Source organism: Vulpes vulpes, chromosome 13 (assembly GCF_048418805.1).
Source record: "Vulpes vulpes isolate BD-2025 chromosome 13, VulVul3, whole genome shotgun sequence".
In the NCBI taxonomy this organism is placed as follows: domain Eukaryota; kingdom Metazoa; phylum Chordata; class Mammalia; order Carnivora; family Canidae; genus Vulpes; species Vulpes vulpes.
The window spans coordinates 55,806,865-55,831,332 of record NC_132792.1 but is presented as its reverse complement, the minus strand read 5'-3'; positions in this window follow the sequence as shown (position 1 = coordinate 55,831,332).

Below are 24,468 nucleotides of genomic sequence, written 5' to 3'. Positions count from 1 at the left end.
AAAAATGGTTTGATATTTGTTATTTTTGGTCAATTGACTCAAATTTAGTAAGAAATTAGAAAGGAAGAAAAAAATGTACAGAAAAAGATTCACTGCAATTAAGTAGAAACAATTTTAAACAAGTGACCCTGTAATAGTTTAAAATAAAATTTTGGGGCTCTCCCTCTCCTTCTCTGTCATTCCCCCACCCCCACTCACATGCTCACTCTTTCTTTCAAAAAAATAAAATAATAAAAATTTTAGAGTTTTATTTTTTAAAGTAAATTGCATTGAAATAATTCTTGAAAAACACTAAGATTTCCATTAACCATGCCAAAATGATTGAAATTCAACATTTTTTATTCCTCTTTTCCTTGATATCTCATGTATCATAACTGCCTCAAAAACTCTTTACAATGTCACGTGAAGATTCCTAAATTCTTATACCACAACAGACTGCTAGAGTTCATTAGTACACCCTGCTGGTTGATCTTTTTTCATTTCTCTCATTTCTTCTTCTTCCCACCAATATCATAGTTTCCCTGTTACCTGCCTCATTATTGAACGATATGCTCTGTCATACTTTTCTGCAATCCTTGTTCAAGACAAATCTCGTGTGTATGTGTAAGAAAATGACTACACATATAAAATTTTTTGGAAAGTTATAAATTATAGCACAAGAGGCTTTCAGTGAAACAATTTTTTATAAAACAATTCAAATGGGGTTTATTAATAACTAAGATAAAGACTAAGATAAAGACTAAGATAATGCCTTGATATGGAAATGAAATCTAGATATCATATTGCCAGTTCTCTACAAATTGATGTATATAGTCACAGAAATTCTAAAGATATTCCTTCACAATATTATGGAGCTCAAAAACTAATTCTAAAACATGTATCAAATAGGATGGATTCAGAGGTAGTCTAGGTAGTTCAGAAATGAAAATAAGGATAAACAGCTGTCCTTATAAGGTAGACCTAATACCATCTGTTATACCTATATATATATTTTAAAGATTTTATTTATTTATTCATGGGAGACAAAGAGAAAGAGAGAAAGGCAGAGACACAGGCAGAGGGAGGAGGCTCCTCCCAGGGAGTCCAATGCAGGACTCAATCCCCAGACCCTTCTGGGCCAAAGGCAGACACTCAACCACTGAGCCACCCAGACGTTCCTGTTATACCTATACTTCACGTTATTTTTTCTTTCTGCTACAAACAAAATATATGTTTCCTGATGGAATTTTGTTTCTCCACCCCATTGTTGTATCCCTTGCACATGAGAGCACTATATTTGTGGAATAAGCTAATTATAAACCTATTATCTTTAAGTCAGTGTAGCAACTGTGGGGAATAGTCAAACAATAAAAGACCAAGAAACAAACCCAAGTATACCTGGGATCTTAGTATATATCAAAGAAGGTATTAAAAGTTAGATTCAAAGGAATCAAGGCTTCTTGGTCAATTATATAGCCGGCACATGAAAAGAAAACAACAAACATGAGCCTGAAACATCTTTTATGCAAAACTATGAGAAGTACCCAAAGAATGATGGGTGCATATGTAAAGGTTGTAGAAGCTATATTGAAGGGACTACCATACTAAATTTGGGACAATTTATACATCAAAATAAATGTGATCATAATATATTGAACAAATTAAGAATCAATGAGTCACCATTGATATGGTGAATGAGTAAATGAATAAGTGAATGAATATATGTGAATATAAGTGAATGAATAAATGAATAAATGAATTAATAAATAGGGGCTGTTCTTCCTTGAAGTAGAATGCCAACTCGTAAATGTGGAAAGAATTATAGAAATATAAAATTACCATTTGCCAACCATCACAAGGAATTAGATACAAGAAGGAGTTAAATGTAAATATTTGAGTGAATCTAAATAAACATTGGCTATATAAAATAATATAAATAAAATAATATAATGGTAATATAGTCTAAATTGTTGGGTTAAAATTGAGCAAGACAACTAAAATACTGGACAAGAGCATAATATAAATTGGGACAGGTTGATCAAAGTTGAAGCATACTACAGTCTTTGTATTGATAAGAAGCAGAAAGAATGAATATTGGTTTTAGAACTTTTAAATTAAATATATTTTGTTAAAAAAACTTGCAAAAACTTCAAGGTTTGTCATTAATGGTTATGGACAAAATGTCGATGGGGGTTACAGTAATGCAAACTAATGAAGCTGAAGAACCACTTCCAAAGCTCACTCATATGCCTTGCAAGTTAATTCTGGTTAGGAGACCTCATTGTCTTGCCTCACAATCCTCTCTATAGGACTCTTGGGGTATCCTTTCAAAGTGGCAGCAGGCTTCCTCCAGAGTAGATTATTTAACAGAGAGAGAGAGAGAGAGAGAGAGAGAGAGAGAGAGAAGCCCCAATGTTGTTATGCCCTAGCCTTGAAAGTCATACTCTGTTTTTTTCATAGTATTTTGCATGTTACGTATGACAGTTTTATTACATATGGGAGGAACTATACAAGGGCAGTGACTATCAGGAGATAAAGATAGTTGGTGGACATTTTGTAAGTTGACTATTATATATGCTTTTTAAAAATGTCTATTCTACAGTTGCTGGATACAGCGTTATAAACACACATGAGTTCAAGCTTTTTATTTGCATTATTCAAATCTTCTATATTCTTTTTTATTTTAAAATAATGTATAATATCTGCATAGTAAAGCATATAAATCTTAAAATTTGACAGATGTATACATCAATGTGACTAACACATACAGCAAGAAGTGGGACATTGCTAACACGCAGAAATCTTCTCTAGGCCCATTATGAGTAACTTCTTCCCTAAAGTATTGATGTCCCCAAAACTACACTGTAGTTTAGCTCTTCCTGCCTTTTTTTTAAAGGTACATAAATACAATCATACTGTATACATTCTTTCATGCCTAGCTACTTTTGCTAATTTTTATGAGCTTCAACCATGTGGTTTCATATAGCAGCAGATCATTTACTGTCATTGCCTTATATAATTAGACTATATGATTACATGAAAACATTTATATTTTAGCTGTTCATGTTCATTTGGGTTATTTTCAGTTTGTAGTCATATGGACTTGACGGGTCCACAGGCCATACTTTGAAAACTACCAGAATTGTGCATCCAGACACAGGTTCAGGTTTCTACAAGAACTTAGAATATGGTATAAATGTTCGCAAATCAATGAAGAGGAATTATTTTAGACATTTTGTGGGTATTTTTATTATCTTACTATATAGAGAGCTGTCCTAAACCTCATAAGAAAACAAGAATTCATAAAGGAATTGATAGATTTTACTCCATAAAAAGTAAAAACATTGATGGCAAAAGCCACCCAGAAACCTGGAAGTTAAATGATGATCTGGGAAAAAAATATTTGCAACATATGTAACAAATAGTAGGGTTAACATCTATTATATATAAATTTATGTTTTTGTAAATATTGTAAATTTTGTAAACCTCCAAAAATTAAAAAGAACAGAAAAATCCCAAGTAATATAGGCAAAGTAAATGAATAAGCAACTCACAGGAAAAATGTAAATATATCCAGAGTTATATTAAATATATCAAAAGATACTCCACTCTAGCATTATTCAGATAAAAACAAATTCTATACTATTAAGAGATACTCCACTCTAGAATTATTCAAATAAAATATATTAAGAGATACTCCACTCTAGCATTATACAAATGAAAACAAATTAAAATAACAAGTGATATAACTTTTGCTAATGAATTAGCAAAATTTAAAAAGATTTAAACAGAATTTATTGCTGATCTATATAAGCAACAGAGAAGTGTCAGAAGTAGTTGATTGGATTGTACAAATAGTATTAACATTTATGAAACAAATTTGTCAATATATATAGAAACTTTAAATGTGCATGTATTTGACTTATAAGTTCCATTTCTAGGAATTGACCTATAACCATACTTACAGATGCACATGAAGATGTTAGAACAAAGGTACTTTTTGCCAGCATTGTTTGTACTATCAAAATAATGGAACCATAAGATCAACCAAATGTGGGGAAATCCAAAATGGAATACAAACAGTAAAATAGAAAATGACTGCATTATAAATTAATAACACACCACAATGAAGGGAGTGATAAAAACACTAGCTTAAGTAATTTTGGAAAGTAATATTTCAACTACATATTGTAAGACTAAATAACAAACAAAAATATACAAATATAGGTCTAGAGTTAGTAAATTTGTTTCATAGGATTGTATGTTAGCAATTCATATACATATCAACAATGTATATTCTAGGATTAAACAAATAAGTAAATATAGTGTGGATAATGAGAACCAGGTTATACACTGCTGGAGAAAGTAGTAACAAATAAGGTAAGGAAGAAGGCTAGAGTGAACACTATGGTCCTGCATAGAAATTGAAGATGTAAGTAGGAACTCATCATTTTTAATAAATGTGTTTCTGTGTGTGTAACATATATATACACACACACACAAATAATATAGAAATAGAAACGTGTGTAGGTGTGTAAGTAAATATATCTGAGCCTGCTTGGTGAAATGGATGATTCTAGTTCTGGGTCCTGGGAAGTCCAGAAACTAAGAATGCACTAAAAAATGATGAGGTTATGTCAAAAAGACCCAGAAGACAACTTAAAGGAGCTCCCGATGTAAAAATATGGGGCAAGTTGAGTAAAGAGATAAATATTGATGGTAAAGGACTATAACCCACATTATACTCAAAGAATAAATAAATAACTTAAAGAGAATAGATAACTTTTTATTGCAACAGAATTTTGGTTAGTAAACAGAGTGATAAAATAGAAAATTATCAATTAGTAAACAAACCACTAATAATTTAAAAAAACACTAATAATTATTACAGACAAGAATCATCAATAGATGCTAAACTTAGTGGGCAAAAGTTGAATAAGAACCAGGATTTTTCTTGTTCTCAAAATATTCTCTTTTGGATACTTAATAATTACAAAGGAAACAGAGTAATTTTACAGTGGTAAAACCTCTAAAAAATATTTTTAAAGCTATTTTTAAAATTCCAGCTTAACCAATTGACCAATTTAAAATCACCAGCAATGAGACAAATTGACATCATATGCCTCCAGATATGGTATATGAAGGACACAACATCACTTCTGTAGTGTTCTTGCCAAAAATACATAACTTGGATTAAATTTTGAAGAAATACCATAAATCTAGGTTGAGGAACATTCTCTACAATATGAATGGACAGTGATCTTCAAAAGTGTTTACAGTCTGAAAGACATAGAAGGTTGCAGAACTTTCCCACAATGGAGAAATTAAGGAGACATGACAACTAAACACAATGAGTGACTTTAGGTTTAGGTATGCATCAGTATAAAGGGCATTAGCGGAATTCCACGAATTCAATTCAAATCCAAATTCAAGTTCAATTTGGAAACATTTGAGTGAAATTTCTTAATGGTTTATAAGTATTATATTGATTTAATTTCCTAATTATGATTATTGTACTATGGTTATGCAAGATGTTAAAATTTATGGAAGCTTTATAAATTTGATTAACCTGTTATTATTTAAAAATTAAAAGTTAAAAACTATACAAAATAGTGAAATAAGCTTAAATGTACATAAAACAATTATGGTCTATCTACCCTGCGGCGTACTACCACTGTATTTGGAAAGCACAGAGGAGACCCAGATACACAGACATGAAAAGATGTTGATGAAATTCTTTCAAATTAAAAAGAAAATAGATAAATAAATAAAAAGAAAATAGTTCTAAAGTAATGTGTATGATGCCATGTATATACCAAACAAATTACAAATGGATTTGTAGGAAAACATTCTGGAATAATTTAAACCAAACAATTCACTATTTTTGTCTTACTTAGAGCTGAGTTGTAAGGAAAGTGAAAATGAAAGGAACCTTTTATGTTTTATTATATATATATATATATTTGTATTTTATTATTTTATTATTATATTTTATTATATATATATTTGTATTTTATTATATATATATATATTTGTATACTTTTTTATTGGAGTTCAATTTGCCAACATATAGCATATCACCCAGTGCTCATCCTGTCAAGTGCCCCCCTCAGTGCCCGTCACCCAGTCACCCCATCCCCCTGCCCAACTCCCCTTCCACTACCCCATGTTCATTTCCCAGAGTTAGGAATCTCTCATGCTTTGTCACCCTCTTTGATTTTTCCCACTCATTTTCTCTCCCTTATAATCCCTTTCACTATTTCTTATTTTCTCTGTATAAGTGAAACCATATAATGATTGTCCTTCTCCAGTTGACTTACTTCACTCAGCATAATACCCTCCAGTTCCACCCACGTCGAAGCAAATGTTGGGTATTCGTCATTTCTAACGTATTCGTCATTTCTAACGGCTGAGTAATATTCCATTGTGTGTGTGTGTGTGTGTATATATATATACCACAACACATCTTCTTTATCCATTCATCTTTAATGGGCACTGAGGATACTTCTAAATTCTTTTAATTTAATGACAAGAGTGAATTGATTGTTTTTTAAAACAAAGAATAATGAAGAGGGAAAAATGAATCTTCAATGAGTTTCAATTTGTTTATAACATTAAGATAAAAATATCCTATGTCCTACCTATCTTATTCTTCATATTTCAGCCATATCTCCCACCAATTAGATTTTTTATCTGAACTACTTATCTTTGTGAATAATTTATTCAGTTGTCTCAAAATAATATGCTTTAATTCTCTTTTATATATTTTTATTTTCTTAAGTTTTTATTTAAATTCCACTTAGTTAATACATATTATAATATCAGATTCAGGTATACAAGTTAGTGATTCAACACTTACATGATGAACCCCTGGTGCTCATCACAAATGCACTCCTTAAACTCCATCACCTATTTAACCCATCCCCCCCAAAAAATAAAAAGTTTCTGCACAGTGAAGGAAACAATCAACAAAACTAAAAGGCAACCTCTGGAATAGGAGAAGATAATTGCAAATGTCATTTCTGATAAAATGTTAGTGTCCGGAATATATAAAGAACTTCTAAAACTCAACACCCGAAAAATGAATAATCCAATTAAAAATGGGCAGAAGACATGATTAGACATTTTTCCAAAAAAGACATCCAGATGGTCAGCAGATGCATGAAAAGATACACAACATCAGTCATCATTAGGAAAAAACAAATCAAAGCTACAATGAGACATCACCTCACACCTGTCTGAATGGCTAAAATCAACAACACAAGAAACAACAGGTATTGGTGAGAATGTGGAGATAAGGGAACCCTCTTGCACTTTTGGTGGGAATGCGAACTGGTACAGCCACTCTGGAAAAGAGTGTGGAGTTTCCTTGAAAAGTTAAAAATAAAACTACACTTCAATCTGGCAATTGTGCTACTATGTATTTACCCAAAGAATACAAAAATACTAATTCAGAGATACAAACACCTCACTGTTTATGGCAGCATTATCAACAATAGCTAAGTCATGGAAACAGCCCAAATGTCCATCGATTGACAAGTGTATAAAGAGGAAGTGGTATGCATATACAATAGAATATTACTCAGCCATACAATATAAGTCAGTCAGATAAAGACAACATATAATTTCACTCATATGTGGAACTTAGGAAACAAAACAAGCATAGGGAAAAATAGAAGCAAACCAGGAAACAGACTCTTAACTAGTATATTTATATTTTTAAATTAGAAGTAGAAAGCCTCACCACAAGGGAGATGCTAGGAAGACTAAATATCCCCAATCATTGGAGACTGTGATAATTTTTTTCAGTTATTTCTTTAAGGCCTTTTAATATCTCTAATTTCTTTAGTCCTGAATGGTAGCTCATGAGGAAGCCATTCTTTTAAGATGCATTCATTTATGTAGTCCACTGTCCTCAACCTAAAAATAGTTCCTACAGATAATTCATCACAGACATATGTCAAATTTCTCTTCCAAAAAGTCAAAGAAGCTTTTTTTTTTTAATACAGTGTAGGAAAGTTCCAGATGCATATCTATTTCTTGCGTATGGAAGAATTTATGTTTACATATTAGAGTGGGAGAATCAGGGAGATTTCATTAAAAGGTACAAATGTGTAACAAGTAGATAAATTAGTTCTATGATCTAATCACTGCACAGTGGTTATAGTCAATAATGCTATATTGTGAACTTAAGAGTTGGTAAAAGACTAGATATCAATTGTTTTCACTGCAAAAAATAATAATTATGTGACATGATAGAAGTGGTAGCTAATGGTATGGTGGTAACCATATTGCAATATATAAATGATATAAATGTGTCAAATCAACAAGTTTTTTTTCAAGATTTTATTTATTCATGACAGACAGAAAGAGACAGAGACAGAGACAGAGACACAGGCAGAAGGAGAGGCAGGCTCCATGCAGGGAGCCTGACGTAGGACTCCATCCCAGGTCTCCAGGATTAGGCCCTGGGCTGAAGGCGGTGCTAAACCGCTGAGCCACCCGGGTTGCCCCAGATCAACAAGTTTTAAACTTGAAGCTTACTCAATGTTATGCCAATTATATCTCACGAAAATAATTAAAAAATTAAAAAGTTATATAGACTGTTGGCTATTAGATCAATTAAGAATAATAAAAATAAAAATCTTTATTTTACCTTCACTTATACTCCTCTGATGCTCTTCCTCACATACATCAAGTTTCTGATCTGTATTATTTTCTCTCTTTCTAATGAATATATCTGGCAAGGTAGGTCTGCTGGTAAGAAATTCCCTTAATTTTTGTTTGCTGAGGAAGTCTTTATTTCTCCTTCACATTTGAAGGATAATTTTGTGGGGTACAGAATCTAGGTTGGTGGGTTTTTTTTCTCTCAATACTTTAAATGTTCCACTCCACTGTCTTCATGTTTGCATGGTTTCTGAGAAGTTGGACATAGTTCTTATCTTTGTTCCTAGAAGTAAGATGTTTCCCCCCCTGCCTCTGGCTTCTTTCAGGATGTTTTCCTTATTTTTGATTTAGTGTCATTTGAAAATGATACATCCAGGTATAGTTTTCTTGGCATTTATCCTGTTTGTTATTTCCTAAGCTTCCTGGATCTGCAGTTTGATGTCTGACATTAATTTGGGGACATTCCATTTCTATTCCATTTTCCTATATTATACCTTTGTAGTCATCCCACAGTTCTTGTGTATTTTGTTCTTATTTTTCAGTCTTTGTTCTCTTTGCTTTTCAGTTTTGAGGGTTTCTATTAAGATACCCTCAGACTCAGAAGTTTTTTCTTCCACCATGTCCAGTCAATAATGAGCCTGAGGATCTTCATTTCTGTTACAGTGACAATGTTTTTGATCTCTAGCATTTGTTTTTGATTTGTTCTTAGAATTACCATTTCTCTGTTTACATTGCATATTTATTCTTGCATGCTGTCTATCCATTAAAGTTCTTATCATATTAAACATTGTTGTTTTATATTTTTGGACTCATAATTCCAATATCCCTGCCAAATCTAAATCTTATTCTGGTACCTGTTTTGTCTCTTTAAACTGTATTTTTTACCTTTAATATGCCTTGTAATTTTTCCTTGATAGTCACACATAATGTACACTAAGCTAAAAGGAACTGGGATAAATAGGCCTTTAGCAAAGTGGTGGTAAAGTGTGTGTATGGGGGAAGCATTTTACAGTCCTACAATTAAATCTGTCTTTAATGAATCTGTGTCCTTTAGCTGTGAACTTCCCTCTTCTCACTACCTCATTAAATATGGGACATGATGGTTACAGTCTGCTAGAATTGTGTATTTCTCTCCCCCAAGGTAGAACAGGCTGTGATGAAACACCAGTAGTTTAGACCATGATAAAATAGTTTCTCTTGAGTGAAAGTCTTAAGAACCTGGAAGACATTATGCCAAGTTAAATAAGCCAGACACAGAAGACAAACTATATGATCTCACTTACATATGGAATCTTAAAAAGTTGAACTCATAGCAACAGAGTAGAATGATGATTACTAAGGGTTGAGGATAAAGGAAATGAGGATATATTGGTCAAAGGGTGCAAACTTTCAGTTATAACATAAATACGTTCTGGAGATGTATGTACAGCATGGTGTTATATACAATATATAATATGTTATATGATATACTATGTACAATGATATACTGTGTACAATATACTATATTAAATAATAATGTGCATTTGAAATTTGCTAAATCTCAAGTGTTCTTACTACACACAAGATATAATATTTCATATACTACATTATAAATAATATACTTTATACAGTAAGAACAATAATGTATTATACACTCAAAAATAGCTAAGAGAGTAGATCTCAAGTGTTCTCATCACAAAACAAAACAAAAAAAATAGGTGACCATATCAGACGATAAATATGTTAATTAGCTAGTTGTAGTAATCATCTCACAAAGTATACATATATCAAAACACTATGTTATCTACCTTAAGTATATCATTTTTGTAAATTATACTGCAGTAAATCTGAGGAAATAAAGGAATGAGTATGCATGGTCCATGCTCAATTAGGATAAAGATCTGATGGTGAGAGCTGGAGTAGCCACTTTGGTACCAGACACAGAAGCCAAGGATGATAGTGACAGAGCTATCCTATCAGCCCTGGGACACTGACATCTGGGGTATTTTGTGAAAAAGAAATAAACTTTATTTTTTTAAGAACAGACTGCTACAGAATATTTCCAGATGGTTCTTTTTCTCCTCCTGCTAGAAACGGAGGAGATTCTTCTCTGATATTCACTATAAGAATCTGGTTAAATTTCTGGAGGTCAAAATCACTTAAGTATGGGAGCCCCTTGTGATTGTTCACCCCTGGAGTTTTTAACTCTCAGAGTTTTCCACTCTGAACTCATAGTCTGTAAAATTAAAATTCATATTTTCCTACCCCAGCGGTGGTTCCTGTGGAGGATTTTGCCAGAGAGTTTCTGCTCTGGTAAGTTGTGATTCTCTGTATTAACCTGTCTCTCCATTTATGAGGGCAGCAGTAGTTTGTCCTGTGACCTTACTTCTCTGACAGATCTAAGATGAGTTGTTGCTTTTTCAGTTTTTTTGAGCTTTTTACTTGTTCACTCAATCTAGCTCTTTCTAGGCTAAACCAGAATCTGGAAATCACTCCAATTATGCTTTTAACCTCACTTTGTCTGTACTTATACTTCAGGCACTCTAACCAAGTTTTAGTTTTACTGATGTTTTTTGTTTTCAAATATGGTCACAGCAAAAGTGAGAAAACTCTCTTAAGAAAATTAGCTTTTGGGGATCCCTGGGTGGCGCAGCGGTTTGGCGCCTGCCTTTGGCCCGGGGCGCGATCCTGGAGACCCGGGATCGAATCCCACGTCGGGCTCCCGGTGCATGGAGCCTGCTTCTCCCTCTGCCTATGTCTCTGCCTCTCTCTCTCTCTCTGTGACTATCATAAATAAATAAAAAATTAAAAAAAAAAAAAAAGAAAATTAGCTTTTGGGCAGCCCCGATGGCTCAGCGGTTTAGTGCTGCCTTCAGCCAAGGGTGTGATCCTGGAAACTCAGGATCGAGTCCCACGCTGGGCTCCCTGCATGGAGCCTGCTTCTCCCTCTGCCTGTGTCTCTGCCCCCACCCCCTCTCTCTCTCTCTCTCTCTGTGTGTGTGTGTGTGTCTCATGAATAAATAAATGAAATATTTTAAGAAAAGAAAATTAGTTTTTGTGGAAAAGAGTTATGGTGAGTGGAGGAATATTGGTGAGACTAGGGTCATGGTTTGATGCATTGATTAAGGAGGATAAGGCAAAGAGCAATTTTGAAATTACTAGGCAAAGAGAATAGAGCAAGATACAGAAATGAAAATGAATTTGACATAGTTTTCTTCCAAGGAGGACAGATATTTAAATATCTCTTTATTCCTAGACAGTAATTACTGTTTATGATTTGTGCAAAAGGAGCCATAGGCTCAGAGAGTTTAAGTGATTTATTCAAAGTTAAAATGGCCAATGAGTGTAAGATACTGACACACTAAATATACCAATGACTATCATAATTTGATTTTAAATATTTTACCACAGAAACATTATGCCAAAAAGCTTCATTTACCATGGATTCTGTACCTTAGAACTATTACTCTGTTGTTGTTTTTTTTTTTTCAGAAGTGAAGTTAGTTTTACAGGGTTATTTTTAACAAAATTGACTCTGCCAGAAATATTTTTAAAGAAAGCCATTAGGCCGTCACGTGTGTAGTGCTATGGTTTCAGTTTGGACCTTCGTTCTACAAAACCATTTCTTCTAATCATGAAAGGACTTTTATACTAAGCACCATTTCATCTTGATTACTTTGCGCATGATACAAATATACATTTATACACAGGAAAATAAGGGATGGCATTTTCTTTCAAAATTATCATAGAATAAAATGAAATAGATATGGATAATGAGAAATTCTACTACTAAAGGAGTAGCTGAAACCATAGCACTTATGCAGTAGACTTGCTTTTTCAGGATAATGATGAAATCATGCAGGCACACGATGCGATACATTAAATAATATATCAACTAAGTACTGTTAAATCATGATTTAAATATATTACCCTTGATTGCTGAAGTTGAGAGTGTAGGGAAATCAAGTTGTTCTGAATTTAGTTATATAGTCCTTAAATAAATTATGCTTTGCTAATGCATTTGCTTTTGTACAAAATTTTGTTTTAGACAAAATAAGATTCTAATATAAATACTTAATATAAAATAAGATTACCAAAATATGCTCTTATCACAATGAGAAATGTAATCATTCCCCAGGTCAAAAATATGATCTTGGTAGTACTCGTAATGAAGGTGGCATTGCTTTAGAGTTAAAAGGACATTAGATTTTGTTAAGAGAATCAGATTATACAACAGTCTTTCTCATTAAGCAATCATACAACCTGAGGGTAGTCATATAGTTTTGCCATATTTCAGTTTCCTAACTGGAAAATGAGAGAGTTACATATAATAACTTTAAGTTTTCCAGTTCTAATATGCAGTACTATGTGGTAAAAGCTTACTACATGCTAAACAATTCATAAACCTTTTCATTTTGTATGTGACAGTTTGTAAGGGAGATATTACTACCACTTACAAGTGGAAAGCTAGATGTTTAGAAAGGTTAAACAACATGTTCCTAGTAAGATACATAATTAATTGTAGAATCAGGATTTGAACCTGCTTTTCAGTATCAAAAACCCAATTTATTCTATCATGATAACTATTATCTTTGACTAATACTATCTTCTCCCCATTTTTGAACTGATATTTTATTAATCTTTGTTTAAAAAAAAAGAAAAAACAAAAGCATTGATTCCTCTTGTTTTCTGAGCAAACAACAAAAAATTCCTGTAACACACAATAGAAGGAAATCATCACTGAAGGGCTGCCCATTGATAAAGTGATGGACAAAGGCTTGTCTCCCTCAGTCTCAGGAAGGACTTAACATTGCTGTGAAGATGCAAAACCTGCAAACCAGAAAGTGACTACCTGTGTTGTTGGCACACTCAGCTGAGTTTACTTACAGTAGGAAATGCCCAGTTATTTTCAGATACTGAAGTATATCTGCAGATAGTTGATTTCTCTTATAGTATGGGAAGATAAGAGAAATTGAAGTTGCAATAACTAAGCAGAATTGTGGAGGTGATGCAGAGCCATCCCATGAGGAAGGCAATAGTGAAAGGGAATGAAGGTGTACATCTTCCTTGCCCTTCAGATGAAAACTGTTGCTGACAGGTTATAAACAGGTGATGTTGGATCTCTCTTGAGTTATGCATCTAATTTAAAATCAGAGAAATTTTTATGAATAAAATAGAGTAAATTTTAATTGATTCCTTTAATTCATATGCATATTCTTAAAAGACAGTCTTGGGCCTACATAGGATCCATATTTGCTGTTGGGATGCTGGACCCTCTGTTCTTCAGAGTCACCAGTCACCCAGTCAGCCAGCCCTTGTCACCACTCCTCAACTAGAAGGAAATGTTACACCACTATAGATCTTGAGATCCGGATTTCAAGGAGCTTCCAAATGCCTCACCTCAGAGTGAGGTAAGATCATTAACTCCTCATAGGTTCAACTTTAACTAATGGGAAAGCAAGAGTTAGTGAAATCATGCAGATAAATTCCCCCCTTTATCCTCCTATGAATTACTCTGAGATAATTTGTCTGTGTAGCCATTCCAGAAAAGTGCAGCACACAGAGTGACATGGTGACTCTTCACAGCTCATCATGAAATAGTAGTGTGCACAGTAATGTGCTTCACATCTTTCCTTGCCTCACTCCCCTTGACACTCACTCTTGCTCTTCTGGTATTATACTACCCCACAAGTAAAGCATCACCACTAGCATCCTTGCCTCTGATTCTGTTCACTAGGAAATGGTCTAGGACAATAGATCTGCTATTACAGAGATGATAGAGTAATTTGTGAGATCCACAAAGAGTAACCTGGGGTCTCTCAATTAGAAGTGAGAAGATAGAGTAAAACTCATCTTTATAGATATTCAAGGAATGTTGGACACAACACCTCATTTAATCTTATTATTGTCATTAAAAAGATAAGGAAACAAAAACTTGGAGAGGTCTGGTGACTTGCCCAAGCACAACTTTTATAGAAGATTGTTGGAATTCAGAATTAGGTTTTTTTGACCCCTAGCTGTTTTTTGACCTCTAAACTATAAACTGTCTATAGTAAATGGAGGAGCTGAGAAAAGACACATTTTTTATGCAGACACTCAAATTAAAATTTCACTATGGTAATTCACACATAACTAAATTAGAAGCTCTTCCTTAGAAACAACAGGAGCTAAAATAAAATAAAATATTATAACCATCCTGTCATTGAGTTCCTTCTAAGTTGCGTCAAATAAAATAATTTCATTTAGGAAACTTTTAAAAGAGTGCAAACTCTTAAAAAATATAACTAGTGTATGAAAAAAAAACACTTCAATAAAAAATAAAGAAAAATCCAAAGCTTCATTGTACCTCCGGCATATTGTTGGCAGGTATTTTAAAATCCAAACTCCAGAACTGAATGTTCAAGCTGCTTAAGGGAAATGCCCAGGGGCCATTGGTCTGGGCCTGGACCACCGCTCAGACCCTACACTGGCACAGAGAAATCAGTGGTGAAATTTTCAGCACAGTTGAAGGCATTTACAGGAAAGCCAAGATTGAAGGTGAAGGGAAATGAGATGGAGGAAATGAAACGGCTGTATTATTCAAATGTGCTGCAGACAAATCTTCAGCTCTGGAAAAATGCACTCTGTAGTTCAGGTAAATGTATTAGGTTAACTGATTCCAGGTGTTTTAAAGGATAATTGATCCATTCAGAAAACATTTTTTAAGTACCTACTATGTGAAAAGCAATGGTATAAAAAAGAATGTGTGAACAGCCTTCAGTCATTTCTGGGATTCTTCCCAAATCCAAATCATCAATCTTTATTTTATTTTCATACATTACAAAATCAGAATTATTTTCTCCAGTATAATTATCGATTAAGGAACTGGGAAGCTAATATGCAGTCTTTCTATTTACAATCTGTACTTTACTCTCCTTCTCGCCCAGTAACCTGAACTAATTTTACCATGGTATTCTTTTGTGAAAAATTCCATGTTTAAAATGCTTTTGATTTTATTGTTTTCTACAGGGAATTTTCCAGATTTTACTTAGAGAAAGTAAAGTACATTATGAATACTCAGAGAAAATGTCATTGTTTCCTAAAGTAGAAGATCTGGATAAATTAAAACCATAGAACATATTATTCTTTGTCCTCAATTCTTTGTGACTGACTATAGGAGGATAATTAATACAACTGAAATAGAATATGTTTGAAATGAAAACAACTTAAGATATTTATTATTATTACTTGCTTTTTGTTTAAGCATATTGTCCTGAAAGAATATTCTTCTAACAGAAGGCATTTAACTTGTAAAACTTTGGTTTCATTTCATTGTGCTGGAAGTGGAACATAATATAGTAACTTCATAATTGTAAAATATATGGATAAAGTTTCAGACAAAGATTCTTTGTAGACCAAACTTCAGTCAGGCTTTTAAACCCTCTCCTAGGCCCATCTGTACATTTTCTTATAAAATGCAGTATTAGTAAGAACTCTGCTAACTGAATTTACAGAAACATCTCCCCACTTCAATATCTGATCACCTTCAATATCTGATTGGGTTTCTTATCTTCCATCATCCCTCAGGTGATGTCTGATTATACCCATCTATCTTTTAGATAAGCCAGAACCTCCCTTACCCCTGATATTTTCTCTTAGTAATTTTCTGTCTGCTGACCTCCACCCTGCTCCTTGGCTATACATTCCTGGTCGCCCAGGCAATATTCAGAGTTGAGCCCAAACTCTCTTCCCCATTATGTTAGTCACTATACCTATTGGAGTGGCACCCCACCCCTTTAAGTAAAATCCTCCTTACTGTGCTTTAACAAGTATCATTAAACATTTTTTCTTTGATGTTCCTCAACTTCATATTTAAAAAAAATAACATTGTGATAAATATCCTGGAAGGCAAACTCTTAGGCATATCATTTATTTGTTGTCTCTGATTGGGTGAGTTCCATTGCCCTGTCTTCGACTGGACTGATCCTTTCTTCTGTTTCATCTAATCTGATATTGAACCCCTCAAATGTATTTTTCAGTTCAATTATCATATTATTCAGCTCTGTGACTTCTGTTTAGTACTGTCTTATATTATCCATCTCTTTGTTGAAGTTTTCCCTATGTTTTTACATTTTTCTCCCCAATTCAATGAGCATTTTTATGACCATAACTTTGAACTCTTTGTCAAGTAAATTACTTATCTTCATTTTATTAAAGTTTTTTTTCCCCTGAGGTTTTAACCTTTTCTTTCATTTGGAACATATTCTGCTGTTTCTTATTTTGTTTGACTCTCTACCTTGGTTCATTTATGGTAGATGAAATAACCAGTCTTTCTCTCACTCTGAAGGCATGGTCTCATGTAAGAGATGAAATCTGTCCTTCATCTCTGCCACAGTTCCTGGTCAACTCTTGAATTTCTTGTGCAAGCAGCATATTATATTTTTAATAAGTCTCAATAGTTGAGGATGTGCCAAGACTCATTGTGTTTGATAGGGGAGGACCTAGCACCTAGAATCTTGCTGACTGGAAGCAACTCAGCTTTTAAAAGGCATCATCTTTTAGAAGTATATGAATACATACAGCATTGTGGGACCACAAGCATGAGCCCTCTGGCCCTCAGAGCATGGTGATATAGAAGTGTCCCCTGAGCAACAGTTGCAGAAATTAGGGCTGCAGACTAGGATTTAACTCTTTTTTGAGTGATACTGATGAACTGGAGCAAGGCAGAGGAAAAGCACCAAGATGGCATCCTTACTCTATATTCCTTGAGAGCAGCTCCATAGGCCACTAAATGTGTGCCAAGTCTAAAGTCTGCCCTTCAGGCCAAAGTTCTGGGACAAACAAAGTGGATTCCTTTGAAAGACTGGAGAGTGTACCTCATCCTATGTCTGCACAGTGCCTGGGTTTGGTAGCCTGCCAAGAACTGTCTCTCCAATTTCCACAGTCCTGTGGGACCCAAGAATGAAACCCCCATGAGCCACCAGAGCCAAGCAATCAAGGAGTGTATGCTGGGCAACAGCTGCAAAACCACAGGAACCAGACATAAAAACCAGGGCACCAGACTCATGTAAAGCATGCCCTATTCCCACCCTAGAGACACTAGTGCACTGGAGCATAGTAGAGGGTGAGTGCAAAGATCAAGCATATAAAATGTTCTGAGTTTCACTCACACAAATATTCAAATATGCAAGAAATTAATATAATAGCTTTTATTTAGTTTTTAAGTAATTGAGCTTTCTTCCTCTGATTCTACTCACTTGCTAATGGGAAGAAAATAAAAGGCCAATCTAATCTAAATCCTACTCTGATCTGATCATGAAAACAATCATAGGAAGAGTTCACTCTCCCCCCAAAAATAAACAGCCTCTTAGTCCACTGATGTGTATTGGAAGAAGATTGAAATATGGTTCTTCATAGGGAACCAAACAAGAAACTAGGACAGGATCTCTACTCTTACTACGTCCCTTACCTTATCTAACACATGTCTTTGTTTCAGGATATAGCAGGAAAAATACCCACTTTCCTCCTCCTCTCTCTTTCTTGCCATTCCTAAAGTGAAAGATGCAGTTGGGATTTTTTTAATTCTTCCTTTCTGTCATATTTTCTTAATTATCATTTAACCAGCATGCTGTCATAGACAAAAAGTGCATTCTCTCCCCCTTGGGGGGCAACTCTTTTTTTTTAAGATTTTATTTATTCATAAGAGGCACAGAGAGAGAGACAGAGACAGAGACATAGGGAGAGGAGGAATCAGGCTCCTTGTGGGGAACCGGATGCAGGACTCAATCCCAGGACTATGGTATTATGCCCTGGGCCAAATGCAGACACTCAACCACTGAGCCAACCAGACATCCTGGGGAGCAACTCTTAAGAGCTGCTTCCTTCTGATTTCCTAAAACATGCCAAAAAGGGAGGAGGATTACAGGAACCATGAGAAATCCTCTTTCTAGACTAATCTTGCTAGAGAATTCCATTTTGTGCATAAAAACCTGAACAGAACTTTATTCCTCCTGTAGCAAAGTATAACCTTTCTCCATTTCCACTTACTTCTACCAGATAAAAGGACAAACACCTCTGGCTTGCCAAGTTGAAAGTCACATCAAAGGAAAAAGAAATAGACTTGATGTTTTTCAAAATGTTACCACATAACAGTGAAATTCATAAGAATGTAATGCATTTCATTAGCATCAGAGAGTACCTTCATGCTACTTTACTCTTTACATATTTCCGCCGTTAAGGCCAAATATTTTTTCTATTTTGGATCTTTTATTTTTTCTTTCTTTAATCCACCATTCCTTCTCTGTAATGCCATAACATTTTTGTAAAATTGTTTGTTGCTGCTGCTTTGAAAATACTAATTTTTCTTTGCCATTTAATTTTAGCTGTGTTTGTGCTAACGTATTATTTCTCCTTATTACCATTGTTTGACTTGTACAAAGTAAAAATATAGGGGGTTGAAATAGGAAGGTATATGATAGAAACATAGATCCTCTTTGATTTATCCAATCCAAATTCCTTAGCATGGGATCAAAAGATGAGGGCCCCTCACCTTTTCTGCTGGCTGCCCCTGGCTTCCATTTCCAGAGCTTTCTGCTTTTGAGTATATTTCTGTGATTCATGCCACATAATTTTTCTACTTTTATTTATTTTTTAAGATTTTGTTTATTCATGAAAGAGACAGAGAGGGAGGGAGAGACATAGGTAGAGGGAGAGACAGGCTGTCCATCGGGAGCCTGGTACGGGACTCCATCCCAGGACCCCAGGATCATGACCTGAGCCTAAGGCAGATGCTCCACCACCAAGCCACGCAGATGCCACAAATATTCTACTTTGAAAAGTATATTCACAGTTTTTTGAAAACAATCGGTTTCCCTCTGCCAATCCAAAATTATCTGAAAACTTAGCCTAAATTCAATATATTCATAAAATGAGGTTTACAAAATTGAACTTACTTTCCCTTTGGCCTACCTAAAATATTTTACAACAACCATAATACAAACAAACATGCATATAGTACAACTTTGAGCCAGGCATTGAACTTAATACATATTAATCCACTTAATCCTTGCAACAATCCCAAAAGATAAATACTAAAATTTTTCAGAACATACAAATGAAGACACTGACGCATGATGAGTTTAACTAACTCTCCCATAGTTGTACAGCTAGTCCAACATCATTTTTGTAGGGTTTTATAACCAAGATATATCTTAAATTTTAAGAGATCTCTGAACTGCATGAAATTCCATGGAGAATTTTGTTAGATGTTCAAATGTGGATTTTTCTAGATAGAACATCTCCATCTTTACGGCAGATTTTGAAGGTAGTGTTTCAAAAAGTGATTACAAACTATGCTAAAAAGTTTGAAGTGTTGTTCTCCAAGTTACCTAAAAGTGTACTTTTTAATAATTCTTCTCAATGTACATTAGGAATCCAATAAATATTTTTGATTTGACAGAGCATCTGTCTTAACTGAGAAGTATTTGAATTGGTAATAAGAGAACAAGTAAATTAACCAAGCAGAAATAAATGAAATCACAGTTCATTCATTAATCATCCCTACTAAATTGTAATAATAAATGGAATCTAGAAATGTATAGGCACATAGTAATATTTATCTCAATATAATATTAAAATTATATTTCTCAAAAACATAGCACAACAAAAATACAAAAATGTGTTTTTAGATCAAAGTCAGTATGTTTAGCCAGTATATCATAACAACAGGTTTACTGAAATTGAAGATGATCTCCTTCACCTTGTTAAAATTGAAATTTTTTTTCTATAATTCCTATAGAATACATATGATAATGAATACATATTTGAGTTACAAAATGTATTTAAGTCTCTGGGGTTATATGATATCCTTTTCTAACACTTACTTGGCCTTATGTCGGCATATCAGCAAATGTAATTTAGGTAGGTGACTTCATAAGAGCTCTAATTATGACACAGGCACAAACACATGCAGACATATACATACACACACAAACATGTCTAATTCATTTTTAAGAAGTATATTTAATAACATCTTCTCTAGAGTTTACTTATTTATATTCACATCAAAATGTGAACTCAAAAAGTAGACTTTTAATAAAATCACTTTAATTCTTATCAAGTTGCTTAGATGATTCCTACATAACTAAACATAGCATTCATTCTGTGTTGGCATAATTTTATTCAATAGAGTAGGCAAGAATAATATACATTTATTTTAGAAGTGGTTGGGTCTCATAACTAGACCAGTCAAGAACATCTAGAAATATGAAATTAGTCATTTAAAACAACTGAGGCCCAGGTGTGACATCTTTGGAGGACAAGATTACAGTCTTAAAATGCCAATGAGAATGGTTTATGTTTACAATTCTTTATGATTGCAGGCTTGTCATGAAAATAAATTGCCTATAGTCCCTGCCATTTTCTATTCTTGTCTCATCATGATAATAAGGCATCAGGTTTTTTATATTCAATATATTCTGAAATGCAATTTCATATAAAGATGTGTAGGGTACTAGGACACTTGCTACCTATATTTACTTGTAGATTTCATTTACATCCATATTTCTGAATGTACTGCCTGCTTTGCCTAGTAATATATATAAATTAAATCATAGTTCTGAAATATGAATGGAAATAAGATAGTAGTCCCAATCTCACATTCATTTCTTAGAGTTGAATTTTTTTCTAAATTCAGAAATGCCCAAAAGTTTATCCTGTACCCATAGGCAATTCATGAAGATGGGACAAGGCAGTATATCGCCACACTATTTTTTTTCAAAAGAAGATGAATGTTTTCATGTAGTTATGTCACTTGCTGTCTTATTATTGCTTCCTAAAGTACTCCCACACATAAGTCCATGGTTATAAGGACCTGGTTTTGATATGTAAGATAATTTTCCAGTCTGAGGAAGAGTATTAGTGCTAGCATAAGTGCTAGAATTATAACGCTTAAGAAAAAACACTTGGAATGGAGCAAATTAGTATTTTTAAACAAGAATAGGGAGCTGTTATGTTCAAAATCTTAAGAACTCTCAAAAAGATCAAAAAAAGTATTGACTTCCGATATATGTATATATATCGAAGCGCATAATAATGTGGTTATACATTTTGGGACTAGAGACATGTCAAAAAATGAGAAAAAAATCACCTGACCGTCTTATCCTCAACCTTAAGCTTAGCTGGAGCTTCACCTTCTTCTGGAATGTTTGATATAATCACCTAGATCCTTGTCCTCAGGGAAAGCTTCAAACCTTTCCTTTCCGTATTCCCGCATCATATTCTAAGGTCTTCCAATTACTTCCATTAGTCTTTATCACCCACATTATATTTGTTTATTTACATGTATATCTACATAAAACTTGTACCTTTTTTGGAAAGCTACGCTTTCTTTTGCTTTTTATATCCACAGTGCTTACTACTGAGTACATAATGAATGGAACAGATAAATGAACAGAAAATTGATTCACTTGGTGCTTGTAGAACTTGCAACATGTAATGATAGAGGACAGTCCTACAGTTAACAAATCCAGACTCAAAACTGTCACTGACACTTGAGAGTTTGGGGAAATTGCTTAATTTTTTTTCTACGCCTTCTTTGGGGAGAGGACATAGTATATCTCATAAGATTGTGAAGATTAAATTGAAATATGTACAAAAATTATTACAAGTGCACAATACATCAAGCAAACATGTTGTAAATAGATAATTTGGGTTATTTTTAGTTTTGCTCTTATTGTTATTTAAATATAATAATTACAACACTAAGTGACTATGATAAACTGAGTATCTAAAAATATGTTTAAGGGATATTCTGGTTAATAGGCAGAGCCAAAACTCTTCATTCCTCAGTCTCTCTTGGGTGTGTAGGAGGTGGAGCAATGAAGGAGATAAGAGGCTGTTGTAGGTTCCATAAGACTTTGGAGTGAACTTCTAATCCAGTAGAGGGGATAAAGGCCCTATATGGAAAGGATGCAGAAAGTCAAAATGTAGAACAAGTTGGAAATCAGAGGAAATAAATCACAGAAGCAAAATATGATTTGACAAATCTGGCCAATTGAAAATAGAACTAAAGTGGAAAAAATGAGAATTGGCCCCATAATACCAGGGATATATATGGTGATTGCTTCTTTGCTTGTATATTTTTTAATATAGATGTTGGTTCAAATCATTTAAGGCATGACTACATGTAACCCATTCATTTAAAAGAGTTGAAACAGAATAGTATATTTGAGTAATTCTCTTGATCCAGCTAACATTCTAAAAATATTTTCAATGTAATTTTGAATGCTCAGAGCCCCTAATCAATCCAGCAATCAATGAAAAATTATATATTGATTGCCTAATATGTCCCCAGCTCTTTGCTGGTCTTTCAGAAGTCTAACAGACACCATCAAGGGCTATTTAGGTGATTAAACATATAAAACAGAATATGAAAAGTCTAGTTCTGACAGTAGAATTTCTGTATTTACTATTAATTTAAAATTTTCAATTATATATCTTTCTCAAATATTTTAAACAATTTTTTGATTTCATAAAATAAGATATTTAATATAAGTAAATGGTTCTTAATGTGCATCATCAAGATAAACATTATTGGCTATTCTCTGATATTACAGTATTCAGATATTTTTTATGGCAGAAGCAAAATACTCATATCTTTTAAGCACATATAGATATTGAAAAGTTGTTGAACTAAAGAATAAAGATTAAATTTCGTATATTAAATATTCTATATTAAATATTTCATGTCTGAAAGTGACATGTATATGTTAAAGTGTATAATTAAGTGCAACACCATTTCATAGAAGCTCCATAATTCACTTAATTTCAGAAAGAAAAACATCTACAAAGTCTGCATCATGAGGGAAATGATTCAGACTCAATAGTTATCTTTCTTCTATGTCTCCTTTAGGATGTACTGGGTACTGGGGAAAGCCTGAATTATCTACTTAATTGAAATAAATCTATGCAGCACAAAAGGCATTTCAGGTAGACCGGACTGCATGAACAAAGATACAAATTCAAGGAAGAAAAGAACTTGGTGAACTTGAGAGATGTCAAGGAATTTGGTTTGACTGGAATAGAGGTTGCATGAAGAGAAATGAAATATAGAGGAGAGATGAGATGATGGATGGATCCAAATGTCTAAGAACATGGAATACCCTGCTTGGATTATGGATGTTACTCTTTAAAGCAATTGTTCTTTTTTTTTTTTCTTTTATTATTTATTTATGAGAGTCATACAGAGAGAGAGAGAGAGGCAGAGACATAGGTAGAGGGAGAAGCAGGCTCCATGCACCGGGAGCCTGACGTGGGATTCGATCCCGGGTCTCCAGGATCGCGCCCTGGGCCAAAGGCAGGCGCCAAACCGCTGCGCCACCCAGGGATCCCAAGCAATTGTTCTTAAATATCAGTGTATTTCAAAATAATTTGGTGAGATTATTAAAATGCAACTGCAACCAAAGAGGTGAAAGACCTGTACTCTGAAAACTATAAAACACTGATGAAAGAAATTGAAGATGACACAAACAAATGGAAAGATATTCCATTGTCATGGATTGAAAAATATTAATATTGTTAAAGTGTCCGCACTACCCAAAACAATCTACAGATTCAATGCAATTCCTATAAAAATACCAACAGGGGATCCCTGGGTGGCTCAGGGGTTTGGCACCTGCCTTTGACCCGGGGCGTGATCCTGGAGTCCCAGGATCGAGTCCCGCACCGGGCTTCTGGCATGGAGCCTCCTTCTCCCTCCTCCTGTGTCTCTGCCTCTCTCTCTCTCTCTCTCTCTCTCTCATGAATAAATAATTTTTAAAAAAAATTAAAAATACCAACAGCATTTGTCACAGAAATAAAGTAAAT